Source organism: Amblyomma maculatum, chromosome 4 (genome assembly GCF_055883805.1).
Source record: "Amblyomma maculatum isolate TAMU_Amacu chromosome 4, ASM5588380v1, whole genome shotgun sequence".
Taxonomy (NCBI): domain Eukaryota; kingdom Metazoa; phylum Arthropoda; class Arachnida; order Ixodida; family Ixodidae; genus Amblyomma; species Amblyomma maculatum.
Window position 1 is genome coordinate 183613335 of NC_139347.1, and position 21744 is coordinate 183635078.

General features: G+C 44.4%; 1 long non-coding RNA gene and 1 pseudogene across 1 annotated transcript; both read left to right on the forward strand.

The window, feature by feature from the left end:
- Positions 1-5561: 5561 nt before the first annotated feature.
- LOC146193803 (uncharacterized) lies at positions 5562-7537 on the forward strand (annotated as a pseudogene).
- A 12433-nt stretch (positions 7538-19970) lies between these two features.
- LOC146193804 (uncharacterized) lies at positions 19971-20941 on the forward strand. Its single transcript, XR_014706483.1, has 3 exons — positions 19971-20070; positions 20574-20720; positions 20787-20941. It is a non-coding gene; the product is annotated as an uncharacterized LOC146193804 (long non-coding RNA).
- Positions 20942-21744: the final 803 nt, after the last annotated feature.

Sequence of the window (21744 nt, forward strand, 5' to 3'; positions counted from 1 at the left end):
AAGCCAAACGCAACGTCTCAGTAAATTCTATAATTCGAAGAGTATCCATTATATAGCTACCTGCACCCGAATCTGCCTTTGGCAAAGAGGCCGCACACGAGCTCGCCCGAGCTCTCTGCCACCTGGCGGCTGCGGTACAGCCCGATTGTTATGGTGTCCATCCGGAAGTCGATGCAGACGCAGTCACTCTTCTGAAGCTCTGGGGTTTAGGGATACTAGTGGCCGGGTGAATAAAGCTGCGGGGGAAGCTAGCAAAAAATGATTGGAAGATTGGTGGCTTAAAAGCAGAAAAGTGACATGATTGTAATGTAGAAACAAGAATTTATTAAATAGAATCATGTTATAGTTAACCAATCTAAAACAATAATTAGATATAGGGAGAAAAATGAGCTTTATAGCAAGTACTACCACCCCATTTCAAAGGGGACGCACCTACATTCCAACCATTCATTCCATCCATCCATGCAAGAAATGAAAGTTGGCTTCATAACATATCATGAAATTACCGAGCACTACAAGCTAAATAGAAGGAGCTATCAGCCCCTAGATCGGTCTCTTCAAAAATGAGGCTTTCGTTTGGAGGCCTCAACAAGCTGGAAATTACATCTGTCCAGTTTGCGGCTTCCTGACGCAGACCGGAGATTAAATGATTCGAAATGCAAATACTGTTGTCAAAAGGGCACTCTCGATCACATATTTTGGGAATGCGTCAATTTCCCAGGAGCAGGCTTAAACATAGGCAGTAGAGGAGCCTGGGAAGCTTGGCTGCAGAGCGGCGATACCGCCGATGGATGGAAGGATAGAATATAGGAGCGTCCCCCTTGAAACGGGTGGTAGCAGTTGCTATTTTACTCGTTTTCTTCAATATATCGTAATTATTGTTTTAGATTGGGTAACTATAACAACATTCTATTTATTAAATTTTTGTTTCTACATTTCTAACATTACGTTTCTTCTCTGCTTTTAGGCCGCAAATCTTCCGATTGTTTTCTGTTAGTTTCCACTGCAGGTTCATTCACCCGGCCACTGGTATCTGTAATCCCCAGGGGCTCAGGAAGAGTGACTGCGCCTGCATGGACTTCCGGATGGGTACCATCACATTCGAGTATAAGATGGTTAATTGTTTCTGTCGATTTACCACACACTGCACATGCTTCATCATCATGGTTAATTTTCTTTTTGTAGCTGCGTGTTCTAAGCACCCTGATCTAGCTTCAAAAAGTAGGACACTGCCTCTTGAGTTATCAAAGAAATCTTTCTTCCTGATCTGAATTTTCCACTCTCGATATAGTTCCACACACTGTTTCTTTTCCGTAGAATTTAGCCAATGTTTACCTTCTGTGTTTTTCACCTGTTGCTTAACGCTCTTTATTCCTTCGTCCTTGTGACCAGCATACGTACTGGTTAGTTTCCTAGTTTTTTTCCTTCATTATGAGGCAAATCGTTTTAGGAATAGGTATTTAAATACTTTAGCTGCCCACCTGTTACTGTTCAATTTCCTGAGGTATTCCTCATATATTATTTTACTCTGAGCATCCTGTACTTCGAAAGATGCCCAACCATATCTCCCTGTACCGCCTCATTTCTGGTTTTGCCGTGGGCACCCAGTGCTAATCGTCCGAAGGCTCTCTGATTTATTTGTAATGTCGACTGTACCTCTGCTTTTAAGCACAAAACCGCAATTCCGAAAGTAAGCTCAGGCACCATAATTCCTTTCAAAATACCCCTCAAAACATCATAGCTGCTGTATCCCCACAATGCCCTATGCTCCATTATCCCGGTATTCCTTCGCCCTTTGGCCTTAAGTGATTGCTCATGCTTTCCAATGTATGCCAATCCTTCGTTTACCCATACCCCCAGATATATTCTGCTACTATGGGTATTTCATGGCCTTGTATTTTAAGACCCTCATCAGCTGAGCAGTTGAAAATCATCAGACCCGACTGAACTGCACTAAAACTGATGCCTTTTTGTGGCTGCTTTTTGTGGCTGCTTTTTGTGGCTGCTTTTTGTGGCTGCTCCTTCCTTGCACACAAGGAAAATAAAATGAATCTGAATTTGATTTAGAACATCCCCTTCGTCTCCACAATACTTAACTAGAGTTTGCAAGTCTTCCTGCTTATCTGCTAAAAATATTTTATCGTCTACATCCAATAAACCGGGGAGGCGCTGCTCTGCCACTTTACCGCCAAATATATATGACAGGTTAAATCCTAGGCTACTTTCTTTTATCCTCTGTTCCATATTTATCTTATAAAGCATCAACAGCAGCGGTGATAGTCGACAACCTTGTCTTAATCCTTTGCATACCTTGAAGGCTTCCGTACTTATACCTTGCCATGTAATTTCTACTTTTTTATCCCGGCATATTTCCTGTAGAAAATTTGTTATCTCATGACCGATACCTTCTTCTTTTATTATGTTCCACACTACCCCTTTTACGTTTTCGTACGCCCCGTTTATGCCCAGGAAGGCCAAATGCAAAGGTCTATTTTCTACTATAGATATTTCGATGCATTGGGTAAGCACGAACAGGCTATAATCTAAGCGCCTACCATTTCTAAAGCCGTTCTGAAGTTCTCCGAGCATGGCCAACCTGTTTATAACACAAGTTATGGTAATCGGCCTGTAGGATTTTACGTGCATCCTATCTCCTTTCCCTTTATAAATCAATGTCATTTTACTCTGCCCCCAGCTGGCCAGAATTCGCTTATTCGTTATGACTGTTTCTAAAGATTTAACAACGCTTCCTTACTTTTTAGACCAAGTTCATTAATCTCTTGATCGGAATTTCATCTATTCCTGCAGATGTGCTTTAGGAATATTTTTTCTGACTTTTTTTTCCAGTTTGGATTGCTTGTTTTTAAGCTGCTTTGTATTCGGCGATCTTGTGTTGCTTCCTGATTTGCTGAGATTACCTATCGTCACCCTTTAATGACTCGGCTGTAACTGATGTAATGTAGTTCACAGCGTTAGCTCCCTTTAAACAATTTTCCTCGTTATCTTGAATCCGGTGCTTCTTTCTTTGATTCTTTTTACCTAGCCAGCTTATATGGTTCCAGAACATTCTTGGTCCACCTCTAGTGGCATCGTGTATTTCATCCATCCAGCGATCGGTGGATTGCTTTATTTTACTTTGGACGAGGGCGTGTACACCAAGTTCCGATTGTCGATGCAATTCCCATTTTTGTTCTATATCCATCTGAGATACCTGTGCTTTCTTTGCCCCTCTGTGTTCCCTCGAAGCTTCCCGTCATTGTTCAATGGCTTCCCTGATTTCCTTATTCCACCAGCTCCGTCGCTTCCTCTTTCCATTCCAGCGGTTTGTTACTTTAACCTCCTTAATGCTTCTCCTTATGAGTAGTTCTACCTGTTCGTAATCCCAGTCTTCCATATGGCTTTTCTCTATTGCTTTCTTTATGGCTGCTGCTATATGCGCTATTTGATTATCGTTTAATTTTGCGTTTATTTTTTGTCTCCGTTCCGTTTCTCTTTTGATCAAGGGCCCCACCTGCAGACTAATACGTTCATGATCACTTCAATTGGACTTTATTCAACACCGTGAAGATGTTGGGTGCGCCGACAAAGAGGCAGAAATATGCTTGACAAAGGTCAACCCACTCTACAAAGAGTTGACAGCAGTATGCACAAGCAATCATTAGATACATAATGAAGTAACATTCTCTAGAATACAATAATAGCAGCTAGGTGCATATGAATAGGTTATACAGCATATGGCGAAACACCAAAATTACCAATAAACACAAAACAAAAACAAGTAGAAATCACAGTGATGCAACATTATTGATAGTGTTTTGTATACATTCGTTTGCTTGTGCACTGTTTAGCAAATAAGGAAGAGTATAGCGCAACATTTGGCGACCATAATTGGTTCCAGTTTTCAGCATAGTCCTTGTGAAACGAGCGCGAGTAGAATAATGTTTGTCTTTTTCTTTTAAAAGAGACATCTGTGTGATGAATGAGCTTCGTTTTGAAATATTAGTCTTGTACCTCCTAAAGAATATAATGTCATACAACTGGGGAATGGGGATGGTGCCAAGTGCCCCAAAAATCGGTGTAGTGTGATCAAATCGTGAATAACTGGTGATACTAGGAACAATTCTCTTCTGAATGAGATACAGCCGTTTAATATTGGTAAATGACGTGCTACTCCACACCAAAAAAAGTTATGAACAGAAGAAAATAGTGCATTGCGCAACATCTGTTTAATACGCTGCGGCAATAAAAATTGCATTCTAGATACAACACCGGCAACCTTCGACAATTTGTCCCCAACCATTTCGACGTGTTCTTCCCATGACACGTTTTTTGAAAAATCACACCTAATCTGTTGACCGAATGAATTATTTGAATCAGCGCTCAGCCAGTGTTTAGGCAGAGTGGCAGACATGGTGGGAAAGAAATCAGCTTATTGCGAGGGCCTAAAGAGTACACAGCCTTGGGTTTTCGGTGTTTATAATTAGCGAGTTGCATTCAGACCATTCATAAAGAAGGTGCAGACAAGCTATGGCTTGCTGTTCAAGGTCTTGTGTGTGTGCGGCTTTAAAGAATAGAGTTGTGTAATCAGCGTAAATTACAAAGATTGGAATCTTACTTATGCATACGACGTCATTGACATAAAGGAAGAAAAGCAATGGTCGCTACCCTGCGGAACACAGGAGAGACTACACTCCCCTTCTTCGTCTAATTCAGCAGCTACCCATCCGCGTGGCGGCTGAGACCGTGAAAAAAACAATGTAACTTCACTTTCTTTAGTCTTTAGTCCGCGGGGTATTTCCTGGCCCGTGCTTCCGGCCTGCGTGCCGGGTAATAGGAGGCCTCTTCTCGATGGACCAATAATGTTTTCAAACATGCATTCATTCATACATGCATCCCTCCGGGGTGGCGCAGTGGTTACGGCGCTCGGCTACTGTTCCCAAGGACGCGCGTCTGTGTGCTGTGCGATATCAGTGTACTTTAAAGAACCCCAGGTGGTCGAAATTTGTGACGTCCTCCACTACGGCGTCTCTCATAGCCTCAGGCGCTTTGGGACGTTAAACACCACAAAACCAAACGATACATACATACATACATACATACATACATACATACATACATACATACATACATACATACATACATACATACATACATACATACATACATACATACATACATACATACATACATACATACATACATACATACATACATACATACATACATACATACATACATACATACATACATACATACATACATACATACATACATACATACATACATACATACATACATACATACATACATACATACATACATACATACATACATACATACATACATGTGGGCGCGGTAGCAACGCCAAAATGAGCATCACCAACCCGTTCATTTTTCTCGTACAGATTGTGCTTGGATTGCCGCTGATACCAGAGGCTCCGCCGTTGACATGTCATCAGACGGTGACCATTCTTTGGAATCCTGGCGTCAACGAGGGGAAGCAACCACTTCGACCGGCAGTATTTGACCAACGCAGCTTCGACGTCCCTTACGGCGCCCCGATGCTATCAAAAGAAACATTCAACGCATCGTCACAGGCATCACGGCTGCCCAGCATAAAATGGGACCACCATGGATTGCTCGCCAGTGGGCGCGGCAGCAACGCCAAAATGAGCATCACCAACCCGTTCATTTTTCTCGTACAGGTGAGCAAATCCTACGGGAAGTCATTTCTAAGTAACAATGTCTGCTTACTTTTGCTGCCGTGCCCACAGCCAGTTTGTGAAATGCTCTCGATTGGGATTGTCTCGCTTAGGTATTTGCTTATGCTGAGCATAAGCATATGGAGGCGAATCCGGGCCCCAATGATACACAGATTGCAGAACAACTGAAGTTAATTGCGGATGACATTCAGGAAATTAAGAAAGGAAAAGGTCTAACCAGTCAAAAACTGAACGCAATAGAAAAGAAGCTTGAAAAAATAAGCTGGCTCGAAAAACAAGTGACAGAATGCACCAAGAGAGTCGCTGAGTTGGAGCGTAACCTCGCTATCATGACGAATAAAGTCGACGATCTTGAGAACCGAAGCCGATGCTCTAATCTAATCATTTGCGGTGTTGAGGAAGAGCAGAGCGAATTCACAGACAGCTTGCATGATACCATCACGAAAACTATATTTGAGGATATTCTGATTACTGATTGGCTTCCGATCGAGAAAGGAGTGAGGCAAGGCTGCATACTGTCGCCCTGCCTATTTAACCTATATGCAGAGTGCATCATGAGGAAGGCCGGTCTGGACGAGTCTTCAGCTGGAGTGAAGATTGCTGGAAAACGTATCAACAACCTTAGATATGAAATGATACCACTTTAATGGCAGAAAGTGAAGTGGAACTCAAGAGACTTCTGATGCGCGTACAAGAAGAGAGTAAGAAGTTTGGGCTTAAACTGAACATTAAAAAGACAAAGATCATGGCGTCTTGCCCTATCAAGTCCTGGAGCATCAATGGACAAGAAGTGGAAGCTGTGACAGATTTTCTCTTCTTGGACTCAAAGATTACCTCGGAAGGAGACTGCAGCCATGAAATTAGGAGACGCCTGCTTCTGGGAAAGAGAGCAATGGTTAGCCTTGACCGCCTAGTAAAACGAGCAGAGACATTAGTCTGCCAACCAAGGACCGTATAACTTGTGCTATGGTCTTTCCAGTTGTGATGTATGGATGCGAGAGTTGGACTGTGAAAAAGGCTGACTGCCGAAGAATTGACGCGTTTAAATTGTGGTGCTGGCGAAGACTCTTGAGAGTTCCTTGGACTGCCAGAAGATCAAACCAGTCGATATTGTCGACCATAAACCCTGACTGCTCATTGGAGGGTCAAATTCTAAAGTTAAAGCTCAGCTACTTTGGTCATCTGATGAGAAGAGAGGAGTCGCTGGAGAAAGATTTGATGTATGGGAAAGGTTGAGGGTCGCCGGAGAAGGGGTAGGCAGCGAACGCGATGGTTAGATGGCATCCTCGAGGCACTGGAGATGAAGTTATGTGATGTTAGGAAGATAGTGAGAGACCGGAAAGCGTGGCGTGACATGGTCCATAGGGTCACGAAGAGTCGGACACGACTGAACGACTGAGCTGAACTGAACTGAACTGATTCTTGATGTTTCAACGGCAGGTTTCGAACGAATTCATCGCTTGGGAAGACCAAGGAAAGACAATGACACTAAACCTAGGCCGATAATCTTGAAAATTCTTAACTACAGAGACAAAATTAACATTCTTAAGCAATGCACCAAGCTAAAGGGCTCTGGTTACTCAATCGGTGAAGATTTCTCTTTTACTGTTAGGAATATCAGGAGCAAATTATGGGATCGAACTAAAGAACACCGCGACCGAAAAGAAAAAGTTTCCCTTGTATATGACAAAGTTAAAATTAAAGATAAGGTATTCGCGTGGGACAGTGACCTCAATGACATTGTTGAAATTAAGGCAAAAAACGAAGACGAAAACAAGCCTGGAAAACGAATAACCAGGAACCAATGCTTTTGACTGTTCTCAATGGGAACGCGCGAAGTAATATCAATAAAGCGCATGAACTCGAAGCAATCGTACTGGCTTTCAAACCCGACATTGTTGCAGTTACCGAGGCATGGTTGCACAGCGATGTTTTGGACCAAGAAATCACGCCGCCGGGCTACACAATGTTGAGAAAAGACAGAGAATCAAGGGGTGGGGGCGTTGCCTTGCTTATTAAAAGTGAAATACAATACTCAGTCATGCCAGACGTGCCGGAAGTGGAAGCGGTCTGGTGCAAGATCTATTTGGCAGATGGTGTTGCACGTGTTGGCGTTGTGTATCGGCCGCCAAATGCAGAAAAAACCTACTTAGACCCTTTGTTTGATTACATGCTAAACCGAATGTCCGGCGGTAGAATACTTATGACAGGAGACTTTAACTTTCCCGAATTTGACTGGAGCTCTTTGTGTGCGGGAACTGCGGCAAGCTGCATAATAGCTGACTTCCTATTCACGTTTAATTTAACTCAGCTAGTTGCCACACCTACACGTATTCGGGGGGCATCCAGTACAATTCTGGACCTAATATTTGTAACCGACCACTTTCTGCGAGGTACTGTCGACATCCGTACACAGGAAGGCCTTTCTGACCATGAAATGGTGATCTGCACTTTGCACGTGCCAAACCTCATTCGTTCTCAGCGTTCAGTGAAAAGAGTACATGTTTTCAACAGAGCAAATGACGCCGCCATAATTACATACCTTGCACATGAATACCCAAACGTTTATGATCTTTGCACAAATAAACAAAATAGCATTAATGAAGTATGGATGCAATTCAAGGCCCATATTGCACATTGCATTGACTGTTATGTACCGTCACTAGTAAAAACCACCCGGAAGAAGAATCCCTGGATCACGCGTGACATAATACACGTAAAACGCAAAATAAAAGGCTACGCAAATAAAACAAGTCGCGACCTGTCCCAGCCTACTCATTCCAGATAACTGCTTTAACAAGGTCTCTAAAGAAGAAAATTCGTTGCGCGAAAGAGCTCTTTTGCAGCACCACTTTGAATAACTTCCTCAAAAGCGCTGCGCAAAAATTTTGGCGGTATATTAATGACCATCGTCACCCTTCTCCCGCACTTTCTGAGCAGCAGAACAGAGAAAAAGCTGATTCATTCAACCAATACTTCCAATCTATTTTTACACCAGACAATTTTCATCTTGATGAAAGCAGGCTGCGCCCTACTAGCCATGAAAAACTGTCAGGCATGCCTATCATATCTGAGGCTGGACTGTTATCGCTGTTGATAAACTTAGATGAGAAGAGAAGCAACGGACCGGACGGAATCCCGAACTGTTTTTTGAGACTGTACGCTGAGCCAGTCAGTAAGTTTCTTTTCCTTATATTTTCAAAGTCGCTCCGTGAAGGCCGCCTGCCATCGGAATGGAAAAGTGCTAAGGTAATCCCCGTGCACAAATTAGGTAACTTATCCACGCCGGCTAACTTTCGTCCTATTTCCCTTACCTGTACTTGCGGTAAATTACTAGAACACATCATTTTAAAATATATTACTAAGTTTGTAGACGAACATAACCTACTCAGTTCAAACCAGCACGGTTTCCGATCCGGTCTCTCTACAGTAACGCAGCTCATAGAGACTGTTCATGACCTAGCGCTCGGCATAAACAACCAATCTCAAATTGATATAATATTTTTAGATTTTTCAAGAGCCTTTGATCGCGTGTCGCATACTAAGTTGTTTTATAAACTAAAGAATGTATTTGGAGATGGACCGATTATTTGTTGGATTAAAGATTACCTTACAGATCGTTATCAGTTTGTACAACTAGATAATTGCACTTCAGACACAGTTCCCGTTCTCTCCGGTGTCCCCAATGCTCAGTACTTGCTCCGATTTTATTTTTGCTGTTTATCAATGACATCACAGAGGATATAAATTGCAATGTTCGCCTATTCGCGGATGATTGCGTGATTTACACCGAAGTGAAAAGCTATGAGGGCCAAGTAAATCTGAGCAATGCCCTAAACAGCATCGCGCAGTGGTGCCTGAAATGGCAAATTGTTATCAATACAGAGAAAACAGTGAGCATGACAATTACCAAGAAGAAGACACCTTTAAGTTTTGAATATTACCTTAACGGCGTCGCACTACGCAAAGTTCAGGAATATCGGTACTTAGGCGTATCAGTCACGTCGGATCTTAGCTGGTCATCGCATGTTAACAATGTCGCTAAAAAAGCTACAAACAAATTATTCTTTTTTAAACGCGTGCTGCGTCATTCTACACCGTCCATAAAGCAACGCGCATATGTCACTCTTATCCGTCCTGTACTTGAATACGCCAACATAGTGTGGTTCCCGTACGTGAAAAACGATGTAGCTGTCTTAGAAAGCGTCCAGCGCAAGGCTGTTCGATTTATATTTTACAGTTATCGCCGCACTGACTCGCCTAGTGAATTACTACGTCGCGCCTGCCTCCCCACACTGTCTGATAGAGCAAAAGTGCACCGTCTGAAATTTTATTCCAACTACTCCAAAATACTTTTAAGATGGATCCCTCAGCCATCATCCAAGTCAATCATTCAACACCCGTCATAAACACGCTCTCACGCTTCAGGAATTCTCTTGCTCCAACAACACGTTCTTTTATTCCTTTTTTCCACTCGCAGTGCGCGAGTGGAACGCGCTTGACCCAGAAATAACACAACAGAAATCACCTGAAAAGTTTACCGAGCTTTTGGAAAAGTCGTTACTCCTGTCGAGCACACCATGAATCTATCTTCTGCTAAATGTATTTCCTTGTGCTGTCTTTTTGGTTTCCATTGTTGCTGTAACGCGTGTGTACCATTCTTCGTATACATTTATTTTGAAACTCTGATTGGTGTATAGCTTTTTGTCTTTGTACCTCGTCTTTGCTTCGAATTTTAGTGATGTGAGTTATCGAGTCTGCCGCCTTATGTCCTCTGGTATATTTGTTTACTTTTGCCCTGTTAAACCACAGTGTACCATTTTTTTGTGTGTGCCCACCCCTGTTACAATCCCTCTAGGGATTGACAGTATTTTAAAATAAATAAAAATAAAGTAATACATACATACATACATACATACATACATACATACATACATACATACATACATACATACATACATACATACATACATACATACATACATACATACATACATACATACATACATACATACATACATACATACATACATACATACATACATACATACATACATACATACATACATACATACATACATACATACATACATACATACATACATACATACATACATACCCCGCCGGGCGTGCGATACAGGCGTCCGCGCGGCGCCATTCATTTGGTATTTCCTCGAATGCCCCACCACACAGCACATAGAAGCAGACAGTACAGCAGATGTCAGCGGCGTTTCAAATAGGTTTACAGGAAAGAAAAGTCGCAGTATCTGTCGCAGTATCTGTCACACTTTTCCACGGACACCTTAACCCAGTCGTAAGGAAAAGGAGGAAGGTGGGCGTGAAAATAGAAAGAGGTGCCGTAGTGGAAGTCTTCAGACCACTGCCAACACTGACTTTCGCCTCGTCACACTTTAGGGGTCCACAGTGCCACTATGGAATAAAACTGCATTGGAGTAATGAGAAAGCGCGGATGCTGTTGTTGGTTTCTTCTGGTTGCTTCTAATTGGTTCTAGTTGTTTAATTTCTTGTTTACCCATTCTAGTATTAGGTGTTTTCAAATTGCGCGCCAACCCCTTCCTATCCCCTTTTTCGGCTCTACTTCCGGTTGCATGACGTCGCATCCTTGACGTCACATTCACTAAGGCACCCGTTTTTTCTTTCCGCTTTCACTCCGATCTTCTTCCCTTCACTTACGGCGCGTTTCAGGTTTGGCAGATACTGCGCCTTTCCTTTCCTGTAAACCAGTTCATCTAATTACTTACCTAATTAACTTATTGACCAAATATTTTTCAGCAGCAACATTATATCAGCCTCTATCGATTGACACCACTCATTTACCTCTACCACTTCTCAAAACCCGCAACTGCTGCGGACAGGATTTTGCGGACGCGGTCTGTGGACAGAAATCTTTACTTTAGGACTAGTTAACATCAATTTCGATAATAAGTTTAATTAGGATATATAATATTTGATTAAGGGTACGTAACATTATTTCACTTCTTGTTTACCCATTTTAGTCTTCGGTACTATCAAATTGTGAGCCAAACCCTTCCTATGCCCTTTTTTCGTTGCGTGACGTCACATCCTTGCCGTCAGCCCAGGAGCTAAAGAAAATATAGATAGAGACGCCTGGGAGACCCTGCTGCGAAGCGACGACCCCGCTCAGCAGCAGCAAGCCATCCGCCTGGCGGCTGAGGCCGTGAAGCAACAATGCATATTCACCAGATCTTAGTTCGCGAGGCTCCTGAGTAAGGCTCCATCAGGCCTGCGTGCCGGGGAGTCCGAAACGGAGCTTCTCGGTGGAAATAAAGGTTTTCAACAACAACAACAACAACCCTAATTGACTGCCCTAATTAACTACTTTAGTCTTTGGTACTTTTAAATTGTGTGCCTATCCCCCCTTTTTGGCTCGACTTCAGGTTGCGTGACGTAACCCTAATAGATTGGTTTAATTATTTTAGTATGTTATACAATCAAATGTGGCGCCCAGACCTTTTTCGCCTTTACTTTTTCATTCTTCGCCTCTAATAATTGCCTAATTAACCTATGGGCCTAATTATTTTTCGCGGTTCAGTTCAGTCGTTCAGTCGTGTCCGACTCTTCGTGACCCTATGGACCATGTCACGCCACGCTTTCCGGTCTCTCACTATCTTCCTAACATCACATAACTTCATCTGCAGTGCCTCGAGGATGCCATCTAACCATCGCGTTCGCTGCCTACCCCTTCTTCGGCGACCCTCAATCTTTCCCAACATCAAATCTTTCTCCAGCGACTCCTCTCTTCTCATCAGATGACCAAAGTAGCTGAGCTTTAACTTTAGAATTTGACCCTCCAATGAGCAGTCAGGGTTTATGGTCGACAATATCGACTGATTTGATCTTCTGGCAGTCCAAGGAACTCTCAAGAGTCTTCGCCAGCACCACAATTCAAACGCGTCAATTCTTCGGTGGTCAGCCTTTTTCACAGTCCAACTCTCGCATCCATACATCACAACTGGAAAGACCATAGCACGAGTTATACGGATCTTGGTTGGCAGACTAATATCTCTGCTCTTTACTAGGCGGTCAAGGCTAACCATTGCTCTCTTTCCCAGAAGCAGGCGTCTCCTAATTTCATGGCTGCAGTCTCCTTCCGAGGTAATCCTGGAGCCCAAGAACAGAAAATCTGTCACAGCTTCCACTTCTTGTCCATTGATGCTCCAGGACTTGTTAGGGCAAGACGCCATGATCTTTGTCTTTTTAATGTTCAGTTTAAGCCCAAACTTCTCACTCTCTTCTTGTACGCGCATCAGAAGTCTCTTGAGTTCCACTTCACTTTCTGCCATTAAAGTGGTATCATCCGTATATCTAAGGTTGTTGATACGTTTTCCAGCAATCTTCACTCCAGCTGAAGACTCGTGCAGACCGGCCTTCCTCATGATGCACTCTGCATATAGGTTAAATAGGCAGGGCGACAGTATGCAGCCTTGCCTCATCCCTTTCTCAATCGGAAACCAATCAGTAAGACCATGCCCAGTTCTGAGTGTGGCCTCTTGCGCTTCATACAGGTTCCTGAGGAGATAGATGAGGTGAATTGCAACTCCCATCTCTTGGAGAGCTTGCCACAATCTGCTGTGATCTACGCAGTCAAACGCTTTCGCATAGTCAATAAAGCAGAAGTAGATGGGTTTCGGAACTCTCTTGCTCTTTCCATGATCCAGCGAAGGTTAGCAATTTGGTCTCTAGTTCCTCTGCCCTTGCGAAACCCAGCTTGCACGTTCGGAAGCTCTCGCTCCACATACTGCTGCAGCCTACCTTGGAGGATTTTCAGCATCACCTTGCTAGCATGCGAAATAAGCGCGATCGTGCGGTAGTTGGAACAATCTTTGGCACTGCCTTTCTTTAGAATGGGGATGTAAACTGACCTCCTCCAATCCTGTGGCCACTGCAGGGTTGTCCAAATCTTCTGACATAATGTATGCAGAATGTTAACAGCGTCATGGTTGAGGTTTTGAAGCAACTCAGCTGGAATGCCATCAATACCGCTAGCTTTGTTCTTAGCAAGGCTGGCTAAGGCCCATTCAACTTCACTCTTCAGGATGCCCGGCTCGAGATCAGCAATTACAACCATCTTATGTTGGGTTTGCACATTCGGGTCCTTCTTGTACAGTTCTTCTGTGTATTCCTGCCACCTCTTCTTTATCTCTGAGGCTTCAGTGAGGTCCTTGCCTCGTTTGTCCTTTATCACGCCCAGCTTAGCACAGAAGCTTCCTTTGATATCTTTGATTGTCTTATACAGAGCTCTTGTGTTCCTTGATTGGCTGTTGTCCTCGACTGCTTGGCACTGTATGTTCAGGAAGGCATTCTTATCTCTCCTTGCTATTTTCTGAAAATCCACATTGAGAACCTTGTATCTTTCTCTTTCCCCCATAACTTTTGCCATCCTTCTTTCCTCAGCTATTTGCAAAGCCTCTTCAGATAACCTGTTTGCTTTCTTGCATTTCTTTTGCTTTGGAACTACCTTAGTAGCAACTTCTTGTATTATATCACGAACATCAGTCCACATCTCTTCGGGCTCTCTCTTCTAGATCTAATTCTTGAAATCGATTCATCACTTCCACAGCATATTCTAATGGAATTTGATCCAGATCATACCTGAAAGGCCTTCTAGTTTTCTGCGTTTTCCTCAATCGAAGCTTAATTTTGGCAACAAGAAGCTGATGATCGGTGCCACAATCGGCCCCAGGCCTTGTTTTTACTGCGTGTATAGCGCTTCTTCATCTCTGCCGGCAAAGAAAATAATCGATCTGATTCCTGTACAGACCGTCCGGTGAAGTGCATGTGTACAGGCGCCTCTTGTGCTGTTGAAAATGAGTATTCGCTATGGTCAGGTTGTTTTCTTGACAAAACTCTACTAGCCTCTGCCCAGCTTCATTTGGCTCGCCAAGACCGAACTTGCCTATAATTCCAGATATTTTTTCACTCCCGACCTTATCATTCCAGTCTCCTATGAGAAAAACGACGTCTGATGATGGGGTGCGGTCTAAAAGGCATTGTAGGTCCGCATAAAATCTCTCAACGTCAGCTTCTTCAGCAGCAGTGGTCGGTGCATAGACTTGGATAACTGTTATGTTGAAAGGGTGACCTTGGATCCGAAGTGAAATCATTCGGTCGTTTTTGGGGTTGTACCCTAGGACTGCTTTGCCCATTCTTCTGTGTACTATGAGAGCGACCCCATTCCTTCTCTTGGATTCGTGCCCACAATAAAAGACATAATGGTCGCCGGAGTTAAATTCTCCCATTCCGGTCCACTTGAGCTCGCTGATACCCAAGATATCAATGTTCAATCTGTTCATTTCTCGATTGACGACATCCAGTTTACTTTGCGTCATAGATCTTACATTCCATGTTGCTATGTGATATATCTCCTTGCAACATCGGACTTTCCGCACAACATTAAATCCTCTTCTATCGATTGACACCACTCATTAACCTCTACGGCTTCTCAAAAATACAACTGCTGCGGACACGATTATGCATATTGCGCGCCAATCCCTTTCTATGCCCTTTTCCGGCTCTACTTCCGGTTGCTTGAGGTGACATCATCTACGTAAGAATACTTCACTTCTTGTTTAATAATTTTACTCTTTGGTACTTTAAAATTGCACGCAATCCCTTCCGATGCCCTTTTTCGGCTCTACTTTCGGTTGAGTAACGTCACGTCCTTGATGTCACCCTTTTCGTGCTCCCCGCATAAATCTGAGTTGTTCGTTTATAACCCAAAGTACCTCCGCTGCAAGAATAGAGGGGAGTTTCATATTCAGGTGGAGGGCAAACCGGTGCCAAAAGTAGATCAGATCAGGATTTTGGGAATGTCATTCAATGCCACGGTCATAATGGAGAGGTCCTGAAAAAATTAGAAAGTTACGCGATGCAAACCCTCGGGCTCTTGAGGAGGGTCGCCACTAAAGGAAGAGGCCTCAAGGAGAGAAATTTACTAAAACTAATCCAGGCATACGTAATAAGCAGAATCAGTTACGCCACGCCCTACCTGGACATCAAGGCCGGCGAAAAAGAGAAGTTAGACTGCCTGATTCGAAAATGCGTTAAGAAGGCGCTAGGACTGCCCATGGGTACCTCGAGCGAACGACTGCTCGAACTCGGGGTGCATAACACGTGGGCAGAATTGGCGGAGGCAGTGCGAGTCTCCCAATTAGAGAGACTAAGCACGACCGAGACGGGCAGGGTAATCCTTGCAAAAGTAGGCCTCAACCCAGACAGGGGAGTTCAAAAAAAAGTCACAATTAATAGCGAAATCAGGAATGCCTTGGTAGTCCCCCCCTTCCCTAGGAATATGCATCCAGAATTTATTATCGAAAGTAGGGCCAAACGAGCTGAAGCTCTAGAGCGACGGTTCAAGAACATGGAAGCAAAGGAAGTAGTCTATGTTGATGCGGCAAGTGGCAGAACAGCTGCGGCGGTAGCTTCGGTAGTCGATGGCCGAGGGGTGCCGGTATCCGCGGCAGCCATCAGAGGCCGCAACATAGAGACTACGGAGGAAGTTGCGATAGCGCTAGCTTGCGTAGGAACAGAAGCCAAGTTCATAATTAGCGACAGCAAAACTGCCATTCAAAATTTTGGGAAGGGGAGGATATCGCCGGAGGCGGCCAAAATCCTCCCCCAAAGAACAATAAATAGGAAAATTCAGTTAATTTGGACACCCGCTCACGCTGCCGTCCCTGGTAACGAGGCGGCTCACGAGCTAGCCCGAGCTTTTTACTTCCGGGTAGCCGTCGAGCCCTCCGAACACTGGGCATACGACGAGCGTCTGCAAAATTACAGGGAAATCATCGACCATTATAAATTGGGACGTAGACTGGTACCCCCGCCAGATGTTAGACTAAATAATAGAGAAGCTGTCGCGTGGAGGCGGCTACAAACTAATACGTTCATGAACCCGGTCTGGGCGTTTCACGCGCTACCAGACTTTAGGGACAATGATCTTTGCAAACACTGTGGAGCGAGAGGGACCCTCGACCACATAATTTGGAAGTGCCCACAATCTCCAGGGATAGGGCAAAATATTAGAAGTAGAGAAGCCTGGGATGCCCTGCTGCGAAGCGCGGACCCTGCGATCCAGCACCGTACCGTCCATCTGGCGGAAGAGGCCGCAAGAAGCCAAGGGCTACCTGCCAGCCTCTAATCCGCGGGCGCACGACTCCCCGTTTCCGATGGAATTAAAAGTTGTGCAACCAATCACCCTAATTGGCTGCTCTAATTAACTACTTTAGTCTTTGGTACTTCAAAATTGCGCGCCGATCCATTCCTATGCCCTTTTTTTGGCTCGAATTCAGGTTGCGTGACGTCACATCCTTGACATCACCTTGACTAATTTATTTACCCATTTTACTATTTGATACATTCAAATGTGGCGCCAAGCCATTCGCTAATGAGGCCGTTTTCGACTTTACTATTTCAGTTTTGCGTATAATTATTTTACCTATTACCCTAATTATTTTTGTCGCGCAGACTCTTCACCCTCTATCGATTGACACCACCTCTACGACTTCTCAATTACTCACAACTGTTGCGCACACAATTTTGCTTGTTTTGCCTCTAATTAATTACCTTATTGGCCTAAATATTATCTCGGACAAAACATTATGTTACCGTCTATCGAGTGACACCAGTCATTGACCTCTACTACTTCTGAATTACTCATAACGGCTGCAGACAACTTATACATTTTTGCCTGTAAATAATTACATAATTACTTATTGGCCTTAATACTTTTTTTTCAGCAAATTTACGTCAGCTTCTATCTATTGACACCGCTCATTAACCTCTACAACCTCTCAACTACTCGCAACTGCTGCGGACACGATTTTGCGGATGCGTTCTGCGGACAGATTATCTGTGAACATTGCGAAGTAACGCTTTCGAGTTAATAAAGCTGCCTCTCACGGCTCGGCTCCTGCAGCTCGGCGTCCATAACATCTTAGAAGTAATAGCCGAGGCGCAGCTCACGGCGCAAACGAAGCGCCTCTCTACCACAAACACAGGCCGAAGTATACTGACGTCCCTGGGTTACAATCCCCGAGCTCCCAGTCAGCAATCGTGCGAGATCAGCGATGAGGTGCGGGCCCACATCCAAGTGGACCCCATCCCGAAGAACGTTCACCCTGAGTACAACCAAGTACGGAGGCAGACGCGGGTCAAAGTTCTCGTCGAACAGCACGCCCAGGACCCGCACGCCCGGTACGTGTATGCAGCGGAATACAATTGCGAGAATGATTCGTTGCAGTGGACGTTGCGACGGCTACCGGCATCAAGACAACGGCAGTGAGTGTGCTGTGCATGGACGTTATAGACACCACAGACGCCGAGGAGGTTGCCATTGCTCTGGCGATCTCGGAGGCAGAGTGTCGCACCGTGCTCGGCAACTCGAGGAACGCTGTGCGCAACTTTGCCAAGGGGCGAGTGCGCGCGCCGGCGTCCGCCATCATCGGTAAGCTCCAGATCCAAAACTACGGCAACACTATCCGCATCAAGAGTTTCCCAGCGCACCCGGGAAATTGTGCATCCTCACGGAATCACAACAAGACGGCCCATTCGGCGGCGCAACCGCTTACGCGCCCTCGAGAGAACCGTTTCGAATGGTGGTTCCAAGCAAAGTACGGAATGACCAGTTACGAGGAAGTGACGAAGTGGTACCGCCTAGCTTGACGGACAATACCGCCCTCTCACCCGGCACTTAGTTGGGAGAAGGCGGTCATCCTAAGGAAAATACAAACCGTGTCACTCCTCACCCCGGCAGTGCTACACGTCCTCCATCAAGACATCTAAACGAGTGATATGTGCAGTGTATGTCAAGTGGGTCCGGCGGACCAATGGCACATCATGTGGAACTGTGCCAGGTTGCCGACCGAAGCTGTATCCAAGACATACTCGTCGGAACTTCAAAGGGCTGTGCAAAGTACAGACAAGGACATTCAACTATGGGCCGTCCAATAATCCCGGAGTGCGCTCTCGAAAAGAACCAGCCTCACAACCCACCGCAAACGGGCCAAAATGAGGTAATGCAGATTAGGGCATAACCCCGGGTCGACGCTTGGCCAGTATCACGACGCTTGGAACTGTCGTTTGCCGGCATCTCAATAAAGTTATACATACATACATACATACATACATACATACATACATACATACATACATACATACATACATACATACATACATACATACATACATACATACATACATACATACATACATACATACATACATACATACATACATACATACATACATACATACATACATTGCTAAACATGAATGACCACAACAAACTCCGCCATGGAAACGAACCTCTGGCTACGTATATCCAGACATTGCTGAGCTAAGGCACTGTCAATTTCTCACGTGTAACTCATTTATTAGGGCGAAAGCCTTTAAAGGCCTACTTGACCGAAAATCCTCGCCTGTTAACTGTGCTCCCAATGCATCGGGAATGTAACCAACATTACTAATCTGCGATTTTAAGGCTGTAAAGCGTTTGGTGTTCTAGTTACACGCGGTTAAAAGGTTCGGTAGCAGACGACGCAGCCCTCTAACGGCGTGCTAAGCAACTAAGCATCAAACCGGAAATTGCGTGCATTTGAGACGGCGCTCCGCTCCGCGGCTCCGCTACCACTGCCGCTACCCGTGCGCGAGTGGCCAATTCGCTTTGCTATCTTCGCGTGCTATTTGTTTTTGCGCTGCTGCGTTTCGGTGGTCTCGCTGCGAATGCTGACTTGGCTACTGTGGCGTCAATATCTGAATTTTTGGCGCCATGCCAACAAAATGCGTCGCTGTTGGTTGCTCCAACACCCACTCGGTTCCGGGGATCAGCCTTCATCGGTTTCCGAAGTGCGATAAGCTGCGCAAGTTATGGGTCTTGGCTTTAAAGCGAGACCGATGGGAGCCGACCAAGACAAGCGTTCTCTGTTCGGCACACTTCAAAGCTTAGGACTTTGTGCATGACGTCGACATCGCCGCAAGTTTGCCGTGCAAGCAGCTGAAACGACTTTTGAAGCCCGATGCGTTGCCTTCAGTTTTCGCACACTGCAAACGCGGCGAGAACGTTTGGCCAGCCTTCGAGAAGCGCCGTCGTATGGAGGTTATTATGCTTCTTTACAGTTGATATTACAGTGTTGCACCACAGCAGCCTTTATCGTTTTGTATAAATTTTTGTAGATCGTGAATAACGCCTTAGCGGCGTCTGCTACGGCGAGCGTGGGCTCGTCTTCGGCAATCATCGCAGCGCCTGAAAGCAACCCAGATATCTGTCTCGATGTTTGCGGTAACCCTGCAGTGTCAACAAGTGATGGTAAGTTGTATGAACTTACTTCCAAACAGACGCTTTAGTGTGATATGGATAGGAGCTATAGGACACTGTAGCTGTATATGTAGCCGCGGCGCGCGAAAGCACTGACGTTTGGTGCTTGACAGAAACCTCGCTAGAACTTTGTTTGCCTGTTTTGATGCCCGATATTTTAAGCAGCTAGGTTTCCGATACTTTCATATTCTTCACTTGTTCAGTATACCTCTCAGTGAATTGTGCAAGTGTTGAAATTCGGTTAACTTATGTAGCTCAGCAGCTTCAGAGTAGGACTTAGTGCGGCCGTAGTTAGGCTGTGACGACGTTTCTCGTTATCGGTGAAATGCGTGAACTGAAATATAGTCAAATGTTTTTGTGTATACCTCATAAGCAATGAGGTTGAAGGAACTGATCCTGAGTATCCTGAGTTTTTGTGTGCCTAGTAGCACATACAGTATTATATTCATCAGTGTGTAATCATGTGATGATTTGAATTTTTTGCTTGTTTTCAGATGGATATGACCAAATGGACACTAATTTCACGTGCTCTGCTTGTGGCCACTCAACAACTTCGAAGTCTTCCAAATATATTCAGGTGGACTTACCAAAGGCTACATGCAACAAAGGAACACTGACAGGCAGCCTGCTCAGGCACTGTGGTAATATGTTGGCAGTTTTATGTACTTTTATTCGAAGCGTGACTTTTTTTATTCTTTTTGTTGAAGGTGTGCAGACTGAAGAATCAAGCTTAGGGATGGTTGAGCGGTGCTCTACGCCTATCACAGACCATGTTCCAGATCGTTATTTTCCTGCATCTTGCCTAGGAGACAGCGATTCCAGCAGTGATGCTTCTGATGAAAGTGACTCTGACAGTGTGTCAACGGCTGAGATCAACGCAGACGATGAAAGTTTTGCATTATCAGAAGCTAGCAGGTGAGTAGATTGTGCGACGAATATCTTTTTTTTTTTTCATTTTCCTTGTTCACTAACGCACTTTGTTACATTCTTGCAGCACAACTGGGGCCACAACAACTGATGCTGTTGCAGAGACGAAATATATCGTCTTTGAGAGCTGCCTGTTAGAGCTCCTTGGACCCTGCAGGACATGCTTGGCCCAGTGCACTACGGAAATCCGGAGGTCTGGGAGCCTGGTGCAAGCTACAGCAAACTGCCCATTTGGGCATGTGTGGTCATGGGAGAGTCAGCCATCTCTACACAGAAAGGCTATTGGAAACATCCTTCTAGCTGGTTTGTGAATACAGTATTTGGGGCAGCATCTTTTGATAGTTTGCTAATATAATACTGTATCTACTGTGTGCATAATGCTTTGTAGTAGTCATTTTTAAGTTTTAATAAGGAAAACATCAGTGGGCATACCCTCGAGTTCAACTGGTAGCTTTAATTTCAAGATTGCAAATTATTTAAAGGTATAATGGATCACTCTTGATTGGTTTGATCGGTGTATAATCCTTGTTTATGTACCCTGTGACTGGAATGAGCTGTAATGTACTAATTCTTATGACAACAGGTACATACATGGTGCAAGCAGTTTATGTTCTCCAGATCATTGTGTAATATAACAAATATGCAGTACTTTGATTTGGCAACAGTTGTAAAAGCTAGTATAGAGTTGCTCTATACAACTGATTCATTCTGAAATTCATGTATAGACATGCACCATGA